Source organism: Arthroderma uncinatum (assembly GCF_011692745.1).
Source record: "Arthroderma uncinatum strain CBS 119779 chromosome Unknown scaffold4, whole genome shotgun sequence".
In the NCBI taxonomy this organism is placed as follows: Eukaryota; Fungi; Ascomycota; class Eurotiomycetes; order Onygenales; family Arthrodermataceae; genus Arthroderma; species Arthroderma uncinatum.
This window is the reverse complement of record NW_022983866.1, coordinates 33,655-53,114: the sequence shown is the minus strand read 5'-3', so window position 1 is coordinate 53,114 and position 19,460 is coordinate 33,655.

Here is a 19,460-nt window from a genome sequence, read left to right as displayed (position 1 = left end):
GATAAACAAAATATAAAAAGTAATAATAAAAGATCTCTTATTTAAATAAATTAAGGATAAAAAATATAAAAAGGAAAACGGAATACTTTTATATTAAGGCTTGATATATATACCTAGAGAAGTATAACTATAAATACTAAAAGATAACCATGATGCAAAAGTTGTAGGACATTTTGGAATTAAAAAAACTATAGACTAAATTATACAAAACTACTATTAGCCAGGAATATAGAGAGAGATTAGACGATATATCTAGGAGTATAAAGTTTACTAATGAAATAAATCAGAATAACACACGCTATATAGACTCCTATAGCCTATACTATATAAGGAAATAGCATAGAAATCAATAGTGATAGACTTTATAGTCAAGCTACCAAAGTTAACAGAGCCATAAATAGGCATTTAATATAATTTGATACTTATAGTCACAGATAGACTAACGAAGTATACTTATTTCATACTATTTATTAAAAAGACTATATCACTAGAGATAGTATATATTCTATTATGATATGTCTTCGCAGATAAAGGATTACTAGATAAAATTATATTAGATAGAGACACAAGATTTATATGTAAATTCTGGACAATACTTACTAAAAGAATAGGGATTAAATAGAAAGCCTTAACGGCATATCACCTATAAATGGATAGATAAAGCGAAAGGATAAACCAAATAGTAGAACAGTACCTAAGATGCTATATTAACTATAAATAGAATAACTAGGTTTTACTACTACTAATAGTATAGCTCGCCTATAACAGAGCGAAGAACGCCTTAATAGGTATGATACCTTTCTTTATAAACTATAGAAGAGAAATAGAAATAATAAAAATACTAAAAGAAGGTAAGACGCACGCCTTAGAAGTAGAGGTTTTAATAGAATAAATATATAAACTCTATAAATACCTATAGTTAGATCTTAAATTCTTAAACTATAGAATGAAATACTACTATAACTAATAGCACGTGGAAGCGCCAGACTTTAAAAAGGGGGAAAAAGTATTCCTACTTCGATAAAATATTAAGACATTAAGACCAAGCAACAAATTAGATCATAAGAAACTAGGACTATTTAAAGTTTTGGAAAAGATTAAACAACTTAATTACAAACTCTAACTCCCAGAATATATGTAAATATACCTAATATTTCATATCTCACTAATGAAAAAAGTACCCCAGAACGCTAAACCATACGAACCAGAAATATAACCAGAAAATCAAGAAAAAGAATATAAAGTTAAAAGGATCCTAGATAAGAAAGTGATTAGTAGATAAACTCACTACTTAGTTAAATAGAAAGGATATAACTTCTTAGAAAATACTTATAAACTAGCTAGATACCTAAAGGATTCACCGCGCCTAGTAAAGGAGTTTTACTAGCAGACTTAGCGTTAGAAGAAGAGACTAGCGGAGCAGAATCTAGAAACAAAGTAAGGTTAGATAAAGAACTTAGTTCACTTAGGAGCTATTAGAAGTCATACTCTTAGAGCTCAGCCAAACAACTCTCCTCTTCCTCTAGCTTTTCTAACTCCTCTATAGTCTTGATAGACGATTTAATAAACTTGCTAATATAATTCTAAAGGAACTCGCGCTAATAAGTAAGACAATTAAGACAGGTATTAGAATCATTTAATACTTTTTAAAAGGCTTTGTGAATTTGCTGAGATTCCTCGCAAGCCTTATACTCTTTTAACTCTAACTTTTCCTTTTGACGCCAAACTTTGGCCCAGTTAGATAAAGAAGGTGCACAATCGCAAATATAAGGACAACCCATACAGATACACTTTAAACACTTTGTAGAATAAGATAACATAACACAGAGGTCGCTATTCTCTAAACAATGAATATAATAGGAAGGCATCGCGACACTAGTTTTTATAACATTTTCTTTTAGCACACGAGCACAGATAGAGGAAGAATCTTTGGAAGACTTTGGAACATCAGTAACACCCTTAGAACAAGCCATGGCGAGGCATACTTAAGAAAAACACAATAATAAACCAAGAAGAGGGAAACTAACTAGGTTTATATATGCGCGCGTCGGGATAACTTGTTAAGAAAGAAGGGGATGATGTTACAGACCACCTGCGGCGCAGCCCCAGGATATACACTCATTAGACAGGAGGATCACAGGCCAGGCCTTGAAGGCACTAGTCACGTGACCAATAGCGATAGGACCGATAGGACGGGCTTAGCAGCTTCCTATCAATACTATCATAACAACTAATAGAAGTGATAGGAACCCCTTGGCGGAGAACTATCATACCTATCACTAGATATATACCATATATATAAAGACACTCATTACCTTAGAATCAAGAGTCTTATACTCATGATCAAACCAGCTATAGTTTTACCATACTGCTCAATATAAAGCACCATTCTAGTTATCTTATACTATATTCACTAAATACCCCTTTGCCTATTGACGCAGGTCAACTTTGTCTTTACTACTTATAAGGACCTTTAGCCTTCATCTAACCCAGGCACTAACTAAAGCCATACTTAGAATTGAGGGATAGTCTTACTATAGTATTCTATCTCACCCTGGTACCAAGCCATCTCCTATAATAACTCACTTTTAACCCAAGCTTTCCCTAAGACCTTTGTACCTTCTGTCTTACGGCAAATATAAACCTCTAATCACCTTTAGGTAATCAAGGAGCGCCGTCAGCTTGTGACAAGTTCTAAATATAGCTTTAGTAAGTACCTTAGATAAATAAAGGCTAAAGGTCCTTATAAATAGTAAAGATAAAGTTGACCTATATTAGTAAATAAAGAGGTATTTAGTAAATATGATATAAGATAACTAGAATAATACTTTATATTAAATAGTATAGTAAAACTATAGCTAGTTTAATTATAAGTATAAGACTCTTAATCCTAAGGGAATAAGTATTCTTTATATATATCTTATATATTAATTATATTAGTTATACTATCTAGTATATCTAGACTAGTATAGTTAGTATTTACTATCTCTACTATCTTACTATTTATAGATATCTAAGCTAGTAAGCTAGCTAGTACTAAATTCTTCTATTTTAGTTACTTTATCTAATAAGTATATAGTCTAAGACGATACTATAGATAGTCTATAATATTATCCCCTCTTTTCCTATTAAGTTATCTTAATAAGTATATAAATATCTATAAGTTCCCTTTTTCTCTATTTCCTTAATTATAGATTCTCTATTCTAATTATATCTCCTTATAGCTTAACTATTAATAAAAACTATCTTACTAATTAAATTAATAGATTTAGTATGATTATAACTATTTATCATTTTTATTATATCTATTTAGGTAAAGAGTATATAGTTAATCCTAATTTAAAATTAAAAAAATATAATTAGTATATTTATTCTATTAAGTATTATAACGCTAAGAAGTTAATATTAGATTTAGACTAAAATGAGCTTATTTAAGCTATTAATTATTTAAAATATAAGGAAGAAGAAATTTAAATATATATATTAAAGCTCTTTAATTAGTTATCCTAGATTAAAAAATAATAAAAATTACTTTACTTTTATACTAATAAATTTCTTTATTCTAATATAAAGATAGTAGAGGATTTGAAAGCTTTTAATATTAAGTAGAAATAAGCCCTAACCATGTAATCCTTACTTTCTAAAGATTAGGCCTACTTATAGTAAAAGATATAGAATTTCTTTAATTTATTCTTTAATACTCCCTTTTCTAATAATCTTTCTATTAATTAACTTCTTAAAGGTCTTCCTTCTACTAATTCTTTATATATTAATAAAAGTCCTTTACTAAGTGCTATAAATACTTTAAATACCTAGCTAATTTATAAGTATTTTTTAAAAAATTATATCCCTTCTATTTAATTAAGTAGTAAGTTTATCTACTAATTACTTTCTTATTTAGGATCTTTTTAACTTTACATTCTTTTTCTTAATTTTTTAGTTATATTTCTAGTTTATATAATTTAATATTTTAAAGTACTTTTTTAATTAATAAGATATAGAATATTAGGTATATTTATATATATTCTAGGAGTTAGAGTTTATAATTAAGTTGTCTAATTTTTTCCAAAATCTTGAATAGTCCTAGTTTCTTGTGGTCTAATTTGTTACTTGGTCTTAATATCTTGATATTTTATCAAAGTAGGAATACTTTTTCCCTCTTCTTAAAGTCTGGCGCTTCTACATGTGTTACAGACCACCTGCGGCGCAGCCCCAGGATATACACTCATTGGACGGGAGGATCACGGGCCAGACCTTGAGGGCACCAGTCACGTGACCAATAGCGATAGGACCGATAGGACGGGCTTGGCAGCTTCCTATCGATACTATCACAACAACCGATAGGAGTGATAGGAACCCCTTGGCGGAGGACTATCGCACCTATCACTAGATATATACCATGTATATAAAGACGCTCATTACCTTAGGATCAAGAGTCTTATACTCGCGATCAAACCAGCTACAGTTTTACCATACTGCTCAATACAAAGCACCATTCCAGTTGTCTTATACTATATTCACCGAATACCCCTTTGCCCATTGACGCAGGTCAACTTTGTCTTCACTGCTCACAAGGACCTTCAGCCTTCATCCGACCAAGGCACTGACTGAAGCCACACTTGGAACTGAGGGATAGTCTCGCTATAGTATTCTATCTCGCCCCGGTACCGAGCCGTCTCCTACAACGACTCACCTCCAACCCAAGCTTTCCCTAAGACCTTCGTACCTTCTGTCTTACGGCAGGTGTGAACCTCTGATCACCTTTAGGTAATCAAGGAGCGCCGTCAGCTTGTGACATTGATCGCCCCGACTTCACGGTTACGAAGAGGCATAATCAATTTCGACTTGATAGAGCCCCGACTTCACGGTTACGAAGAGGCAAAAGTAATTCCGACTTACTAGAGCCACCATACTGTCATAGACACTCCGACCCGAGTGACTTACGATTATATATCAAGAAGGACAAAACTAGGTACGTATCGCCCTACCCCTGAAAAATATACTAACTACAGGAATATACCAAAGCAAGACGAGCCAATATGTCATCAGCAAGTGGACCCACCACCAATGTCAACAACCTACTCATGCAAATGAGGGAGAAGATCCTTGAATTAGAAAAAAGAATCGACGACCAACCCAACGACGAACAATTGGACGAAACCAACAAGCAGGTGGAAGAACAACGACGACTACTTGAAGATTGCAGAGACACCGTCGAACAAACTATGGTACAGATCGAAGGATACAAAGACGACATCAATGCACTTAAAGTGAGAACTGGAGACAAGAGGTCTACCGTCAAGATTCACGAACCCGATACTTATAAAGGAGACCGCGCCAAACTGGAACACTTCCTAGGGGAATGCGACATCTATCTGGCAACTAAACCAGGAGTCACTGATACGGAAAAAGTTATCTTCGCAGGATCCTATATGCGAGAGGCAGCGGCAACATGGTTCAAACCATATCTCGAGGACTGGACTAACACCGGAGGACGACCCATACTATACGCGGATGTACTCAACAGCTACGCACGATTCAAACAAGTACTCAGACAATTCTTCGGAGACACCGACAGAAAGAGGACCCTACAACGCAAACTACAGGGACTCAGACAAACCAGGGACGCAGCACAGTACGCAGCGCAATTACAGCAGATCTGTCAAGAACTAGGAATCCACGACGACGAGCAGAAAATGGCTATATTCGAACAAGGACTAAAACCAGAAACCCAATACGAAACCATCAAGATGGGACCATACAACAGTTTCGAACGAATGGTTGAAATGGCAGTACGCATCGACAATCAACTCTACAACCTACGAAACATACGACAAGGGAAAAACACTTTCTGGAAAGCAAACCAATACAAAGGGTCAAACAAACGCAACGACTACGGCACCACACCCATGGAATTGGACGCCACTGAAAAACGACCTTATAATACCGAGAAAAGCAAAAGATGCAGGGACAAGAAGCTATGTTTCTACTGCGAGAAACCCGGACATATCGCAAAAGACTGCAGGAAGAAACAAGGGGATACCAAGAAACACCTCAACGCTACCACTACGTCTAAGACTAGTAGCCACGAGAAGGAGCAGGGTAGAGGAGGCTATCAAGACTCACAGAACGACAAACAATACCTTAGGGCAACCAGCAAGAGACCTACTCTGATACGACAGAACGCAGTCGTAGGGTATGGATCAAGTTCTAACGGACTCACGGAGGAAGAATACCGAAGACTCCTGAGATGCCGAACCGACGGAATCACAACAGAACAGCACAACGATCTATTACGACAAGAATTACGAACACTAGAAAAACACAGACGAACCGTCACGGAAAGATCGGAACTACCAACAGACGTCGAACACGACTTAACGACAGGGCCCAACCAAGGAATTGTGACACCAGAACAAACAGACTCGGAAGGAGAAACCGAATCAGAATACGAAGATACGCAGGAAACGAATAACTGGGAAAACGAAGCACCACGGATAACGTTCAAAGATAGTTATGAACAACTACGGGAACAAAGAGAGAAATGCGATAACCAGATACCCGACGAACACTGGACAGTGTGCGAAGAGAAAGGACTATGCTTCAGACACAACGAGGAAAAACAGACAGAAGTCAGAGACCCCAGGCACCCATGCCACGACGAATACGGGTGGGACTGCCACTGCGAATACCACATCTTCAAAGAAACATGGAAATCAGGACGAAGATTTCACTACGAAAACTGCATGAAATGTCCATCGTGCAGAGATAGCAAGGACATCCACTGGAGGTATTGTACAGACAAGGAGTGTCTGGTACACATCGACAAATACTCAGGATGGATAGATGGAAAAAGTGTCAATGTAACGGACCAAGAAAACATAACGCCACACGAACGACTGGAAGTCTTATACTGGAAAACAGGCAAACAAATCACTGTGCAGTATGAAGGACATACCACACAGTTCGAAGGAAAAGCGGCAACCAGATATTGGTTGAAGACGACACGACACTTACGAAAACAGCTACAGCTCCAAGAGAGTCGGAAAGACCGAGCAACACAGACGACAGAGTACCTAGACGAGGACTCGACAGACGAACTCAGTTGGGAAGAACTGAATGAGGAAATTCAGACTTTAACTAGTGCTGAAGGACCGTACGACGGAACTCATGATCAACAAACCAAGACGATAGGAAACGGACGATTTCGACAGTCTACAGGACTTAAAACAGGCAGAAGTCTAGCTGCAACAAGAGGAAAGAATCACTTGGCGATAGTAGTCCAATTGGCAGGGCTAAACGCGCGAGCACTGATCGATTCAGGAGCTACTGGGAACTTCATAGATCTGGAATTTGTGAAGCAGTCAGGGATTCATACCCAAACGAAAAAGGAACCATACAAACTGGGAGGACTTAACGAAGATTGGAACCAAAGAATCGACAAGGAAACCAGAGGTATGAAGGTACACGTCAAAGGACGGTACAAGGGAACAGAATGTTTCGACGTGACAAGCCTAGGGAGTTACGACATGGTCTTGGGACACCCTTGGTTAGCGAAACACAACCCGACTATTAACTGGAGAGACGGCACATTGTGACTAGATGGTGGAAACCGCCGCTCTGACCAGAAGACTGATACCCTTGCGGCCACCCGCACCGAAAGAAGGGATCGAGGTCAGATACTGGGCAAGACGCCCCAGGTCGAAACGGGAACGACAGGAACTGCAAACGATCGATCAACAAAGAAGCAGGAAACGGTTCACCGAACGGAGGAAGCTACTGAAATGGACAAACTACGACAACAGATACCGAAGGAATATCACGACCTAATCGAGGTATTCAGAGAACGAGAACCATCAGAAAGCTTGCCGGAACATCAGGCATGGGATCATGAGATACCCCTAGTGGAAGGGAAGACGCCTGCATACAAACCCACATACAGATTAACCGAGACAGAACTCGAAGAACTACGGAAATACATCGACAGCAACTTGAAAAAAGGATATATACGACAATCGACATCACCAGCAGGATACCCAATCATCTTTGTACCAAAGAAAGATGGAAGCCTACGATTATGCGTGGATTACCGACAACTTAACGATATAACGATCAAGAACCGATACCCATTACCACTCATTGATGAGATACAAGACAGATTTGGAGGAGCAACATACTTCACGGCATTGGACATACGAGAAGCCTACTACCGGATACGAATGAAAGAAGGCGAAGAATGGAAAACAGCATTCAGGACACGATTCGGATTATACGAATTCTTGGTTATGCCTTTTGGATTAACCAACGCACCAGCAACATTCCAGGCACTTATCAACAACGTGCTACGCGAATATTTGGACATATTTGTGGTAATATACCTGGACGACGTCCTGATATTTACTAAAGGAACCCGAGAAGACCACACAGAAAAAGTCAGGCAAGTACTCAAGAAACTTGAAGAGTACGAGCTTTACCTCAAAGCATCAAAGTGTGAATTCTACAAACAATCAGTCAAGTTCCTAGGACATATCGTGTCAACAGAAGGAATCCAGATGGACCCGGACAAGATCAAAGCCATTATCGATTGGCCTACGCCGACAACAGTCAAAGAAGTACAACAGTTCCACGGACTAGCGAATTATTATCGACAATACATACACAAATTCTCAGCAACAGCGAAACCCTGACGGACCTATTCAGGAAGGCAAAAGAGTTTATTTGGGGAACCAATGAAGAACAAGCATTCAAAGAACTTAAGGAAAAGTTTAGTCAAGGAGACATGCGAATACACTTCGACCCGAACAAAGAGAGTTATCTCGATACAGACGCATCAGACTGTGCGATCGGAGCACGGTTACAACAAAAAGACGACACAGGAAAACTAAGATTGGTTGCATGCTACGCAAGAACCATGACCCCTGCAGAACAGAATTATGATATCCATGACAAAGAATTACTAGCAATTGTTGCAGCATTTAAGAGATGGAAGCAAGAGCTCCAAGGAGCAAGGCATCTGACCACAGTTATCAGCGACCACCAGAACCTGACATACTTTACGACGACTAAGGAACTCACACGTCGACAGTCAAGATGGTATACCGAGGTGCTAGCCTACTACAACTTCAAAATACAACACTGCAAAGGAACAGAGAATGCCTTCGCGGACGCGTTGAGCAGAAGACCAGATTTAATGACGAAGAAAAGAGAATCCAGAGCAATATTGCATCTAGATCCAGATACCAAGGGTATGATCTTAGATCAGCAAGCATTGAGAGCTACTCGAACGGTCACGACCGAGGAAGACACTCTGACGAACGAAATACGAAAAGCAATAATAAAAGATCCCTTATTCGAACGAATCAAGGACGACGACGAAAAATACAAAAAGGAAAACGGAATACTTCTATATCAAGGACTGATATACATACCCAGAGAAGTACGACCACGAATACTAAGAGACAACCACGACGCAAAAGTTGCAGGACATTTCGGAATTGAGAAAACCATGGACCGAATAACGCAGAACTATTATTGGCCAGGCATGTGGAGAGAGATCAGACGATACATCCAGGAGTGTGAAGTTTGTCAACGGAACAAATCAGAACGACACGCGCCATATGGACTCTTACAGCCTATACCATACAAAGAAACAGCATGGAAATCAATAGCGATGGACTTTATAGTCAAGCTACCGAAGTCAACAGAGCCACGAACGGGCATTCAATACGATTCGATACTTACAGTCACGGACAGACTGACGAAGTATACCTATTTCATACCATTTATCGAAAAGACCACATCACCGGAGACAGCATACATCCTATTACGACATGTCTTCGCAGACAAAGGATTACCGGACGAAATTATATCAGACAGAGACACAAGATTCATGTGTAAATTCTGGACGACACTCACTGAAAGAATGGGGATTGAACAGAAAGCCTCAACGGCATATCACCCACAGACAGACGGACAAAGCGAAAGGATGAACCAAACAGTGGAACAGTACCTGAGATGCTACATCAACTATGAACAGGATGACTGGGTTTCACTACTACCAATGGCACAGCTCGCCTACAACGGAGCGAAGAACGCCTCGACAGGCATGACACCTTTCTTTGCAAATTACGGAAGAGAAACAGAAACGATAAAAACACCAAGAGAAGGCAAAACACACGCCTTAGAAGCAGAGGTTTCGGCAGAACAGATGCGCGAACTCCACAGACACCTACAGTTGGATCTCGAATTCTTGAACTACAGAATGAAACACTACTACGACCAACGGCACGTGGAAGCGCCAGACTTTAAGAAGGGGGAAAAAGTATTCCTACTTCGACGAAACATCAAGACATTGAGACCAAGCGACAAATTGGACCACAAGAAACTGGGACCATTCAAGATTTTGGAAAGGATTGGACAACTCAATTACAAACTCCAACTTCCAGACCACATGCAAATATACCCAACATTTCACGTCTCACTAATTGAAAAAGCACCCCAGAACGCCAAACCATACGAACCAGAAATACAACCAGAAAATCAAGAAAAAGAATATGAAGTTGAAAAGATCCTAGACAAGAGAGTGATTAGCGGACGAACTCACTACTTGGTCAAATGGAAAGGATACGACTTCTCAGAAAACACTTACGAGCCAGCTAGACACCTGAAGGATTCACCGCGCCTAGTGAAGGAGTTTCACCGGCGGACTCAGCGTCAGGAGAAGAGACCAGCAGAGCAGGATCCAGGAACGAAGTAAGGTTGGACGAAGAACTCAGTTCACTCAGGAGCCGTTGGAAGTCATGCTCTTGGAGCTCGGCCAGACGACTCTCCTCTTCCTCCAGCTTTTCCAACTCCTCCACGGTCTCGACAGACGATTCAACAAACTTGCCGATACGATTCTGAAGGAACTCGCGCTGACGAGCAAGACGATCGAGACGGGCATCGGAATCATTTAATGCTTTTTGAAAGGCTTCGCGAATTCGCCGAGATTCCTCGCGAGCCTCACGCTCTTTTAACTCCAACTTTTCCTTTTCACGCCAAACTTTGGCCCAGTCAGACGAAGAAGGTGCACGATCGCGAACACAAGGACGACCCGCACGGATACACTTCAAACACTTTGTGGAATGAGACGACATGACACAGAGGTCGCCATTCTCCAAACAACGAACACAACGGGAAGGCATCGCGACACCAGTCTTCGCAACGTTTTCTTTTAGCACACGAGCACGGATGGAGGAAGAATCTTTGGAAGACTTTGGAACATCAGCAACACCCTTAGAACGAGCCATGGCGAGGCATACTCAAGAAAACACAATAATAAACCAAGGAGAAGGGAAACCAACCAGGTTTATATATGCGTGCGTCGGGACGACTTGTTGAGAAAGGAGGGGATGATGTTACAGACCACCTGCGGCGCAGCCCCAGGATATACACTCATTGGACGGGAGGATCACGGGCCAGACCTTGAGGGCACCAGTCACGTGACCAATAGCGATAGGACCGATAGGACGGGCTTGGCAGCTTCCTATCGATACTATCACAACAACCGATAGGAGTGATAGGAACCCCTTGGCGGAGGACTATCGCACCTATCACTAGATATATACCATGTATATAAAGACGCTCATTACCTTAGGATCAAGAGTCTTATACTCGCGATCAAACCAGCTACAGTTTTACCATACTGCTCAATACAAAGCACCATTCCAGTTGTCTTATACTATATTCACCGAATACCCCTTTGCCCATTGACGCAGGTCAACTTTGTCTTCACTGCTCACAAGGACCTTCAGCCTTCATCCGACCAAGGCACTGACTGAAGCCACACTTGGAACTGAGGGATAGTCTCGCTATAGTATTCTATCTCGCCCCGGTACCGAGCCGTCTCCTACAACGACTCACCTCCAACCCAAGCTTTCCCTAAGACCTTCGTACCTTCTGTCTTACGGCAGGTGTGAACCTCTGATCACCTTTAGGTAATCAAGGAGCGCCGTCAGCTTGTGACAACATGCTATTAGTTATAGTAGTTATTTTATTCTATAGTTCAAGAATTCAAGATCTAACTATAGGTGTTTATAGAGTTTATATATTTATTCTGCTAAAACCTCTACTTCTAAAATATACGTCTTGCCTTTTTTTAGTATTTTTATTATTTCTATTTCTCTTCTATAGTTTATAAAGAAAGGTGTCATGCCTGTTAAGGCGTTCTTTACTTTATTATAGGCGAGCTATGCTATTAGTAGTAGTGAAACCTAGTTATCCTATTTATAGTTAATATAGTATTTTAGGTACTATTCCACCATTTGGTTTATCCTTTCGCTTTATCTATCTATTTATAGGTGATATGCCGTTAAGGCTTTCTATTTAATCTCTATTCTTTTAGTAAGTGTTATCTAGAATTTATATATAAATCTTATATCTCTATCTAATATAATTTTATCTAGTAATCCTTTATCTGTAAAGACATGTTATAATAGAATATATACTGTTTCCAGTAATATAGTCTTTTTAATAAATAGTATAAAATAAGTATACTTTATTAATCTATCTATAACTATAAATATCAAATCGTATTAAATGCCCATTTATGGCTCTATTAACTTTAGTAGCTTGACTATAAAGTCTATCACCATTGATTTCTATGCTATTTTCTTATATAGTATAGGCTATAGGAGTCTATATAGCGCGTATTGTTCTAATTTATTTTATTAGCAAACTTCACACTCCTAGATATATTATCTAATCTCTCTCCATATTCCTAGCTAATAGTAGTTTTATATAATTTGGTCTATAGTTTTTTTAATTCCAAAATGTCTTGCAACTTTTGCGTTATGGTTATCTCTTAGTATTCATGGTTATACTTCTCTAAGTATATATATCAAGCCTTGATATAGAAGTATTCCGTTTTTCTTTTTATATTTTTTTATCCTTAATTTGTTTAAATAAGGGATCTTTTATTATTACTTTTTATATTTTGTTTATCAGAGTGTCTTCCTTGATCGTGACCATTCAAGTAGCCCTCAATACTTACTAATCTAGGATCATACCCTTAGTATCTGAATCTAGATATAATATTACTTTAGATTCTCTTTTCTTTATTATTAAATCTAATCTTTTACTTAACGCGTCTGTGAAGGCATTCTCTATTCCTTTATAATATTATATTTTAAAGTTATAGTAGGCTAGCACCTTAGTATACCATCTCAACTATCAATAAGTGAGTTCCTTAGTTATTATAAAGTATGTTAGATTCTGGTGGTCGCTAATAACTGTGATTAGATGCCTTACTCCTTGGAGCTCTTATTTCTATCTCTTAAATACTGCAATAATTACTAGTAATTCTTTATCATAGATATCATAATTCTATTCTATAGGGGTCATGGTTCTTACATAGTATATAACCAATCTTAGTTTTCCTATATTATCTTTTTATTATAACCATACTCTAATCGCATAGTCTAATGCGTCTATATTAAAATAACTTTCTTTATTTAGGTCAAAGTGTATTCGCATATCTCTTTAACTAAACTTTTCCTTAAGTTCTTTAAATACTTATTCTTTATTAGTTCCCCAAATAAACTCTTTTGCCTTCCTAAATAGGTCTATCAGGGGTTTTACTATTACTAAGAATTTATATATATATTATCAATAATAATTCACTAGTCTATAGAACTATTATACTTCTTTAACTATTATCAGCGTAGGCTAATTAATAATAGCTCTGATCTTATCCGAGTCCATCTAGATTCCTTCTATTAATATAATGTGTCCTAAGAACTTAACTAATTATTTATAGAATTCACACTTTAATACTTTAAGGTAAAACTCATACTTTTTAAGTTTCTTAAGTACTTGCCTGACTTTTTCTATATAGTCTTCTTAGATTCCTTTAGTAAATATCAGAACGTTATCCAAATATACTACTATAAATATATCCAAATATTCGCATAGCACGTTATTAATAAGCGCCTGGAATATTACTAGTGCGTTAGTTAATCCAAAAGGTATAACCAAGAATTCATATAATCCAAATCATGTCCTAAATACTATTTTCTATTCTTCGCCTTCTTTTATTTATATCTAGTAGTAGGCTTCTTATATATCTAATGCTATGAAGTATATTATTCCTCTAAATCTGTCTTATATCTTATTAATAAGTGGTAATAGATATCAGTTCTTGATTATTATATTGTTAAGTTGTTAATAATCTATACATAATTATAGACTTCTATCTTTCTTTAGTACAAAGATGATTAGGTATCCTACTAGTAATTATAATTGTCATATATATTCTTTTACTAAGTTGTCATTAATATATTTTTATAATGCTTCGAGTTCTATCTTAATCAACCTATATATAGGTTTATATGCAGGCGTCTTCCCTTCCACTAGGGGTATCTCATAATCCCATACCTGATATTCTGGCAAGCTTTCTAATGATTCTTATTCTCTAAATACCTTAATTAGGTCATGATACTCCTTCAGTATCTATTATCGTAGTTTATTTATTTCAGTAGCTTCCTCCGTTTGGTAAACCATTTCCTACTTCTTTATTGATCAATTGTTTGTAGTTTCTATCATTCCCGTTTCGACCTAGGGCGTCTTACCTAGTATCTAACCTTAATCCCTTCTTTCAGTGCGGGTGGCCGCAAGGGTATCAGTCTTCTAATCAGAGCGGCGGTTTCCACCATCTAGTCACAATATGCTGTCTCTCTAGTTAATAGTCGAGTTATATTTTGCTAATCAAGGGTGTCCCAAGACCATGTCGTAACTCCCTAGGCTTATCACGTCGAAACATTCTGTTCCCTTATACTATCCTTTAACGTATACCTTTATACCTCTGATTTCCTTGTTGATTCTTTGATTCCAATCTTTATTAAGTCCTCCCAATTTGTATAGTTCCTTTTTCGTTTGGGTATAAATCCCTGACTACTTCACAAATTCCAGATCTATGAAGTTCCTAGTGGCTCCTAAATTGATTAGTGCTTGCGCGTTTAGCCCTACTAATTAGACTACTATCGCTAAGTGATTCTTTCCTCTTATTATAGCTAGACTTCTATCTATTTTAAGTACTATAGACTATTGAAATCGGCCATTTCCTATTATCTTAATTTATTAATCATAAGCTTTATTCTATGGTCCTTCAGTGCTAGTTAAAGTTTGAATTTCCTCATTCAGTTCTTCCCAACTGAGTTCATTTATTGAGTCCTTGTCCAGGTACTTCATTGTCTGTGTTGCTCAGTCCTTTTGACCCTTTTAGAGCTATAGCTATCTTCGTAGATGTCATGTAGTTTTTTACTAATATTGTACTGCTGCTTTTCCTTTGAACTATATAGTGTGTCCTTTATACTACATAGTGATTTATTTGCCTATTTTCTAGTATAAGACTTCTAGTCGTTTGTGTGGCGTTATGTTTTCTTGGTCCATTATATTGACACTTTTTCTATCTATCTATTCTAAGTATTTATTAGTGTGTATTAGATATTCCTTGTTGGTAAAATACCTTTAGTGGATGTTCTTACTATCTCTATATAATAGATATTATATGTAGTTTTTATAATGAAATCTTTATCCTGATTTCTATATTTCTTTAAAGATGTGGTATTTGTAGTGGTAGTTCTATCTATATTCATCGTGGCATGGGTGCCTGGGGTCTCTGACTTCTGTTTGTTTTTCCTTATTGTGTCTGAAATATAGTCCTTTTTCTTTACACACTGTCTAGTGTTTGTTAGGTATCTAGTTATTATATTTCTCTCTTTGTTCCTATAGTAGTTTGTGACTATCTTTGAACATTATTTGTGGTACTTTATTTTTCTAATTATTTGTTTCCTATGTATCTTTGTATTCTGATTCAGTTTCTCCTTCTAAGTCTGTTTATTCTAATGTCACAATTCCTTGGTTTGGGCCTATTGCTGGATCATATATTTGTTATCCTATCATCGCGTTCTATCATATCAATGCTGGTTATTTTCCTTATTCAATCTATTTATTCTGTTTCTGCTATTCTTATTGTTACTATATATTAAGTACTTATTTATATATATTGTCGAGTTCGTTTTCTGGTGGCTATAGATAGGTGACTTTCCTTATTGCCCTAAGGTATTATCTGATATTTTTTGAGTCTTAGTAGCCTTCTCTACCCTATTCCTTCTTATAGCTACTAGTCTTAGACATAGTAGTAGTGTTAAGGTGCTTCTTAGTATATCTTTATTTCTTTCTATAGTCTTTTGCGATATGCCTAGGTTTCTTATAGTAGAAATATAGCTTCTTGTCTCTATATCTTTTGCTTTTCTTAGTATTATAAAGTCATTTTTTGATAGCGTCTAATTCTATGGGTGTGGTGCCGTAATTATTGCGTTTATTTGACCCTTTATATTGGTTTACTTTCTAGAAAGTGTTCTTTCCTTATTATATATTTTGTAGGTTATAGAGTTGATTATCGATGCGTACTGCCATTTCAACCATTCATTTGAAACTATTATATGGTCCCATCTTGATGGTTTTGTATTGGGTTTCTGGTTTTAATCCTTGTTTGAATATAGCCATTTTCTGCTCATCGTTGTGGATTCCTAATTCTTGATAGATCTGCTATAGTTGCGCTGCGTACTGCGCTGCGTCCCTGATTTATCTGAGTCCCTGTAGTTTGCGTTATAGGGTCCTCTTTCTATCAATGTCTCTAAAGAATTGTCTAAGTACTTGTTTGAATCATGTGTAGCTGTTGAGTACATCCGCGTATAGTATGGGTCATCTTCTAATATTAGTCCAGTCCTCAAGATATGGTTTGAACCATATTGCCGCTACCGCTTGCATATAGGATTCTGCAAAGATAACTTTTTCTATATTAGTAAGTCCTAATTTAGTTACCAGATAGATATCACATTCCCCTAGGAAGTGTTCTAGTTTGGCACGGTCTCCTTTATAAGTATTAGGTTCATAGATCTTAATAGTAGTTCTTTTATCTCTAGTTCTGACTCTAAGTATATTAATAGCGTCTTTATGACTTTTAATCTATTCTAAAGTCTATTTAATAATATCTTTGCATTTATTAAGTAATCTTTATTATTCTTCTACTTATTTGTTAGTCTTATCCAGCTACTCATCGTTAGGTTACTCTTCAACCCTTTTTTCCAACTCAATGATTTTCTGTCGCATTTGCCCTAACAAGGCGTTGGTGTTAGTGGTTGGTCCACTTGCTAATAACATATTAGCTCGTCTTGCTTTGGTATATTCCTATAGTTAGTATACTCTTAGGGGTAGGGTGATAGGTACCTAGTTTTGTCCTTCTTGATATATAATCGTAAGTCACTCAGGTCGAAGTGTCTATGACAGTATAGTGGCTCTAGTAAGTTAGAATTACTTTTGCCTCTTTATAACTATGAAGTCGGGGCTCTATCAAGTCAAAATTGATTATGCCTCTTTATAACTATAAAGTCAGGGCGATCAATATCACAAGCTGACGGCGCTCCTTGATTATCTAAAGGTGATTAGAGGTTCACACCTGCCGTAAGACAGAAGGTACAAAGGTCTTAGGGAAAGCTTAGATTAGAAGTAAGTTATTATAGAAGATAGCTTGATACTAAGGCAAGATAAAATACTATAGTAAGACTATCCCTCAGTTCTAAGTATGGCTTCAGTCAGTGCCTAGGTTGGATGAAGGCTAAAGGTCCTTATAAGCAGTAAAGACAAAGTTGACCTGCGTTAATAGGCAAAGGGGTATTCAGTAAATATAGTATAAGACAACTAGAATGGTGCTTTGTATTGAGCAGTATAGTAAAACTATAGCTGGTTTGATCGCAAGTATAAGACTCTTGATCCTAAGGTAATGAGCATCTTTATATATATAGTATATATCTAGTAATAAGTATGATAGTTCTCCACCAAGGGGTTCCTATCACTTCTATTAGTTGTTATGATAGTATTGATAGAAAGCTACCAAGCCCGTCCTATCGGTCCTATCGCTATTAGTCACGTGACTAGTGCCTTCAAGGCCTGGCCCGTGATCCTCCTGTCCAATGAGTGTATATCCTGGGGCTGCGCCGCAGGTGGTCTGTAACAGATACTATATAGTAGATTTAGTAACCTAGCTCAAGGGTAGTTTAATCTATATATCCTAGTCACGATTTAAGACTAAATAAGATACTAGCTTAGAAATCGTATCCTTCTTTATTTACCTCTTCCATTTAAGGTTAGCGAGGCATTTAGGCCTAGTAACTCTAATAAGAAAATTAGATATAAAGCCGGCACTTATATATAACTTTAAGAAAATTATTCTAATATCCCTATCCTATAACTTTATAGATTCTTACTATTATTAGATGAATTAGTAAGTCTCCCTTTTATATTTTTAATGCCAACGAAGCTAGCTAATAGCCCTAGTTTACTATAATAAAGAATCTACCTCTTCTTATTAAATACTATTACTATATATCTTACTAAATCCTTTTATGAATTAATAAATTTATATAGTCTGATTATATAATTCTATCTTGATACGTCCACCATCCTATTGTGATCCTATTAGACCTTAGTTATATTCTAATAAAATATATTAAGCTAAGTCAAAGAAGAATACTCTTAGATACTTGGTTTAGAAATTTAAACACTACTCTAAGGACAACGTTATTCTAAAGTCTTACTTATATAATACTAAACCTTGCCCGTGTCCCTTTGCTCTATATTAGGTTATGTATTATAGATAATAAGAGCTTTATCTTATTATTAAATCGGCCCTTAACTCTCAAAATTTAATAACTAAAGAATAATAAAATCCTAATAGATATTCCTTATAATTATATATATTTAACTACCAACTTCTATGCTACTAATATTATTAGTCTTTATAATAGCTATCTACTTTATTAACCAAATGCGATTAATAATAGATCAGATTTTTTATAATAGATAACAACTTTCGCTAAAATATATATTTTAATCCCTCTCTTTTTCTAATAAGATCTACACCGAGGGCTATTTATATTCTCCTTAGCTAATCTCTATTAGAGTAATATCTTTGTTAATAAGAAGTGGAATATTACCTTACTTATAGATCTTAAATAGAGATATTCTCTACCAATTGAGATAACTTACCTATCTTATTGGCTTATAGGCGATTTTGTCGACACTATTAACAAAGATAAATATAAAGAAATATAGACGGAATTTATATAAGTTCTAGTCTAAGAAGAACTTAAAGTAAAATAAGAACCATAGCTATTAATAATAATAATAAGAGGATGGAAGATAGGTACCTTTTAGTACCCATCTGCCCTTTAAAACCCAGTTACTATCTTCTATCTATTTATTAATAGAATTTAAGGGAGACTCCTTAGAGAAAATATATATAATTAATACTAAGATAAATACAACTTTATTATAATATTATATTAGGTATTTAATATTACTAATACTATTAATAAAAAGATAGAAGGCTAAAAAGAATATAATAATAAACTTTAATAAGC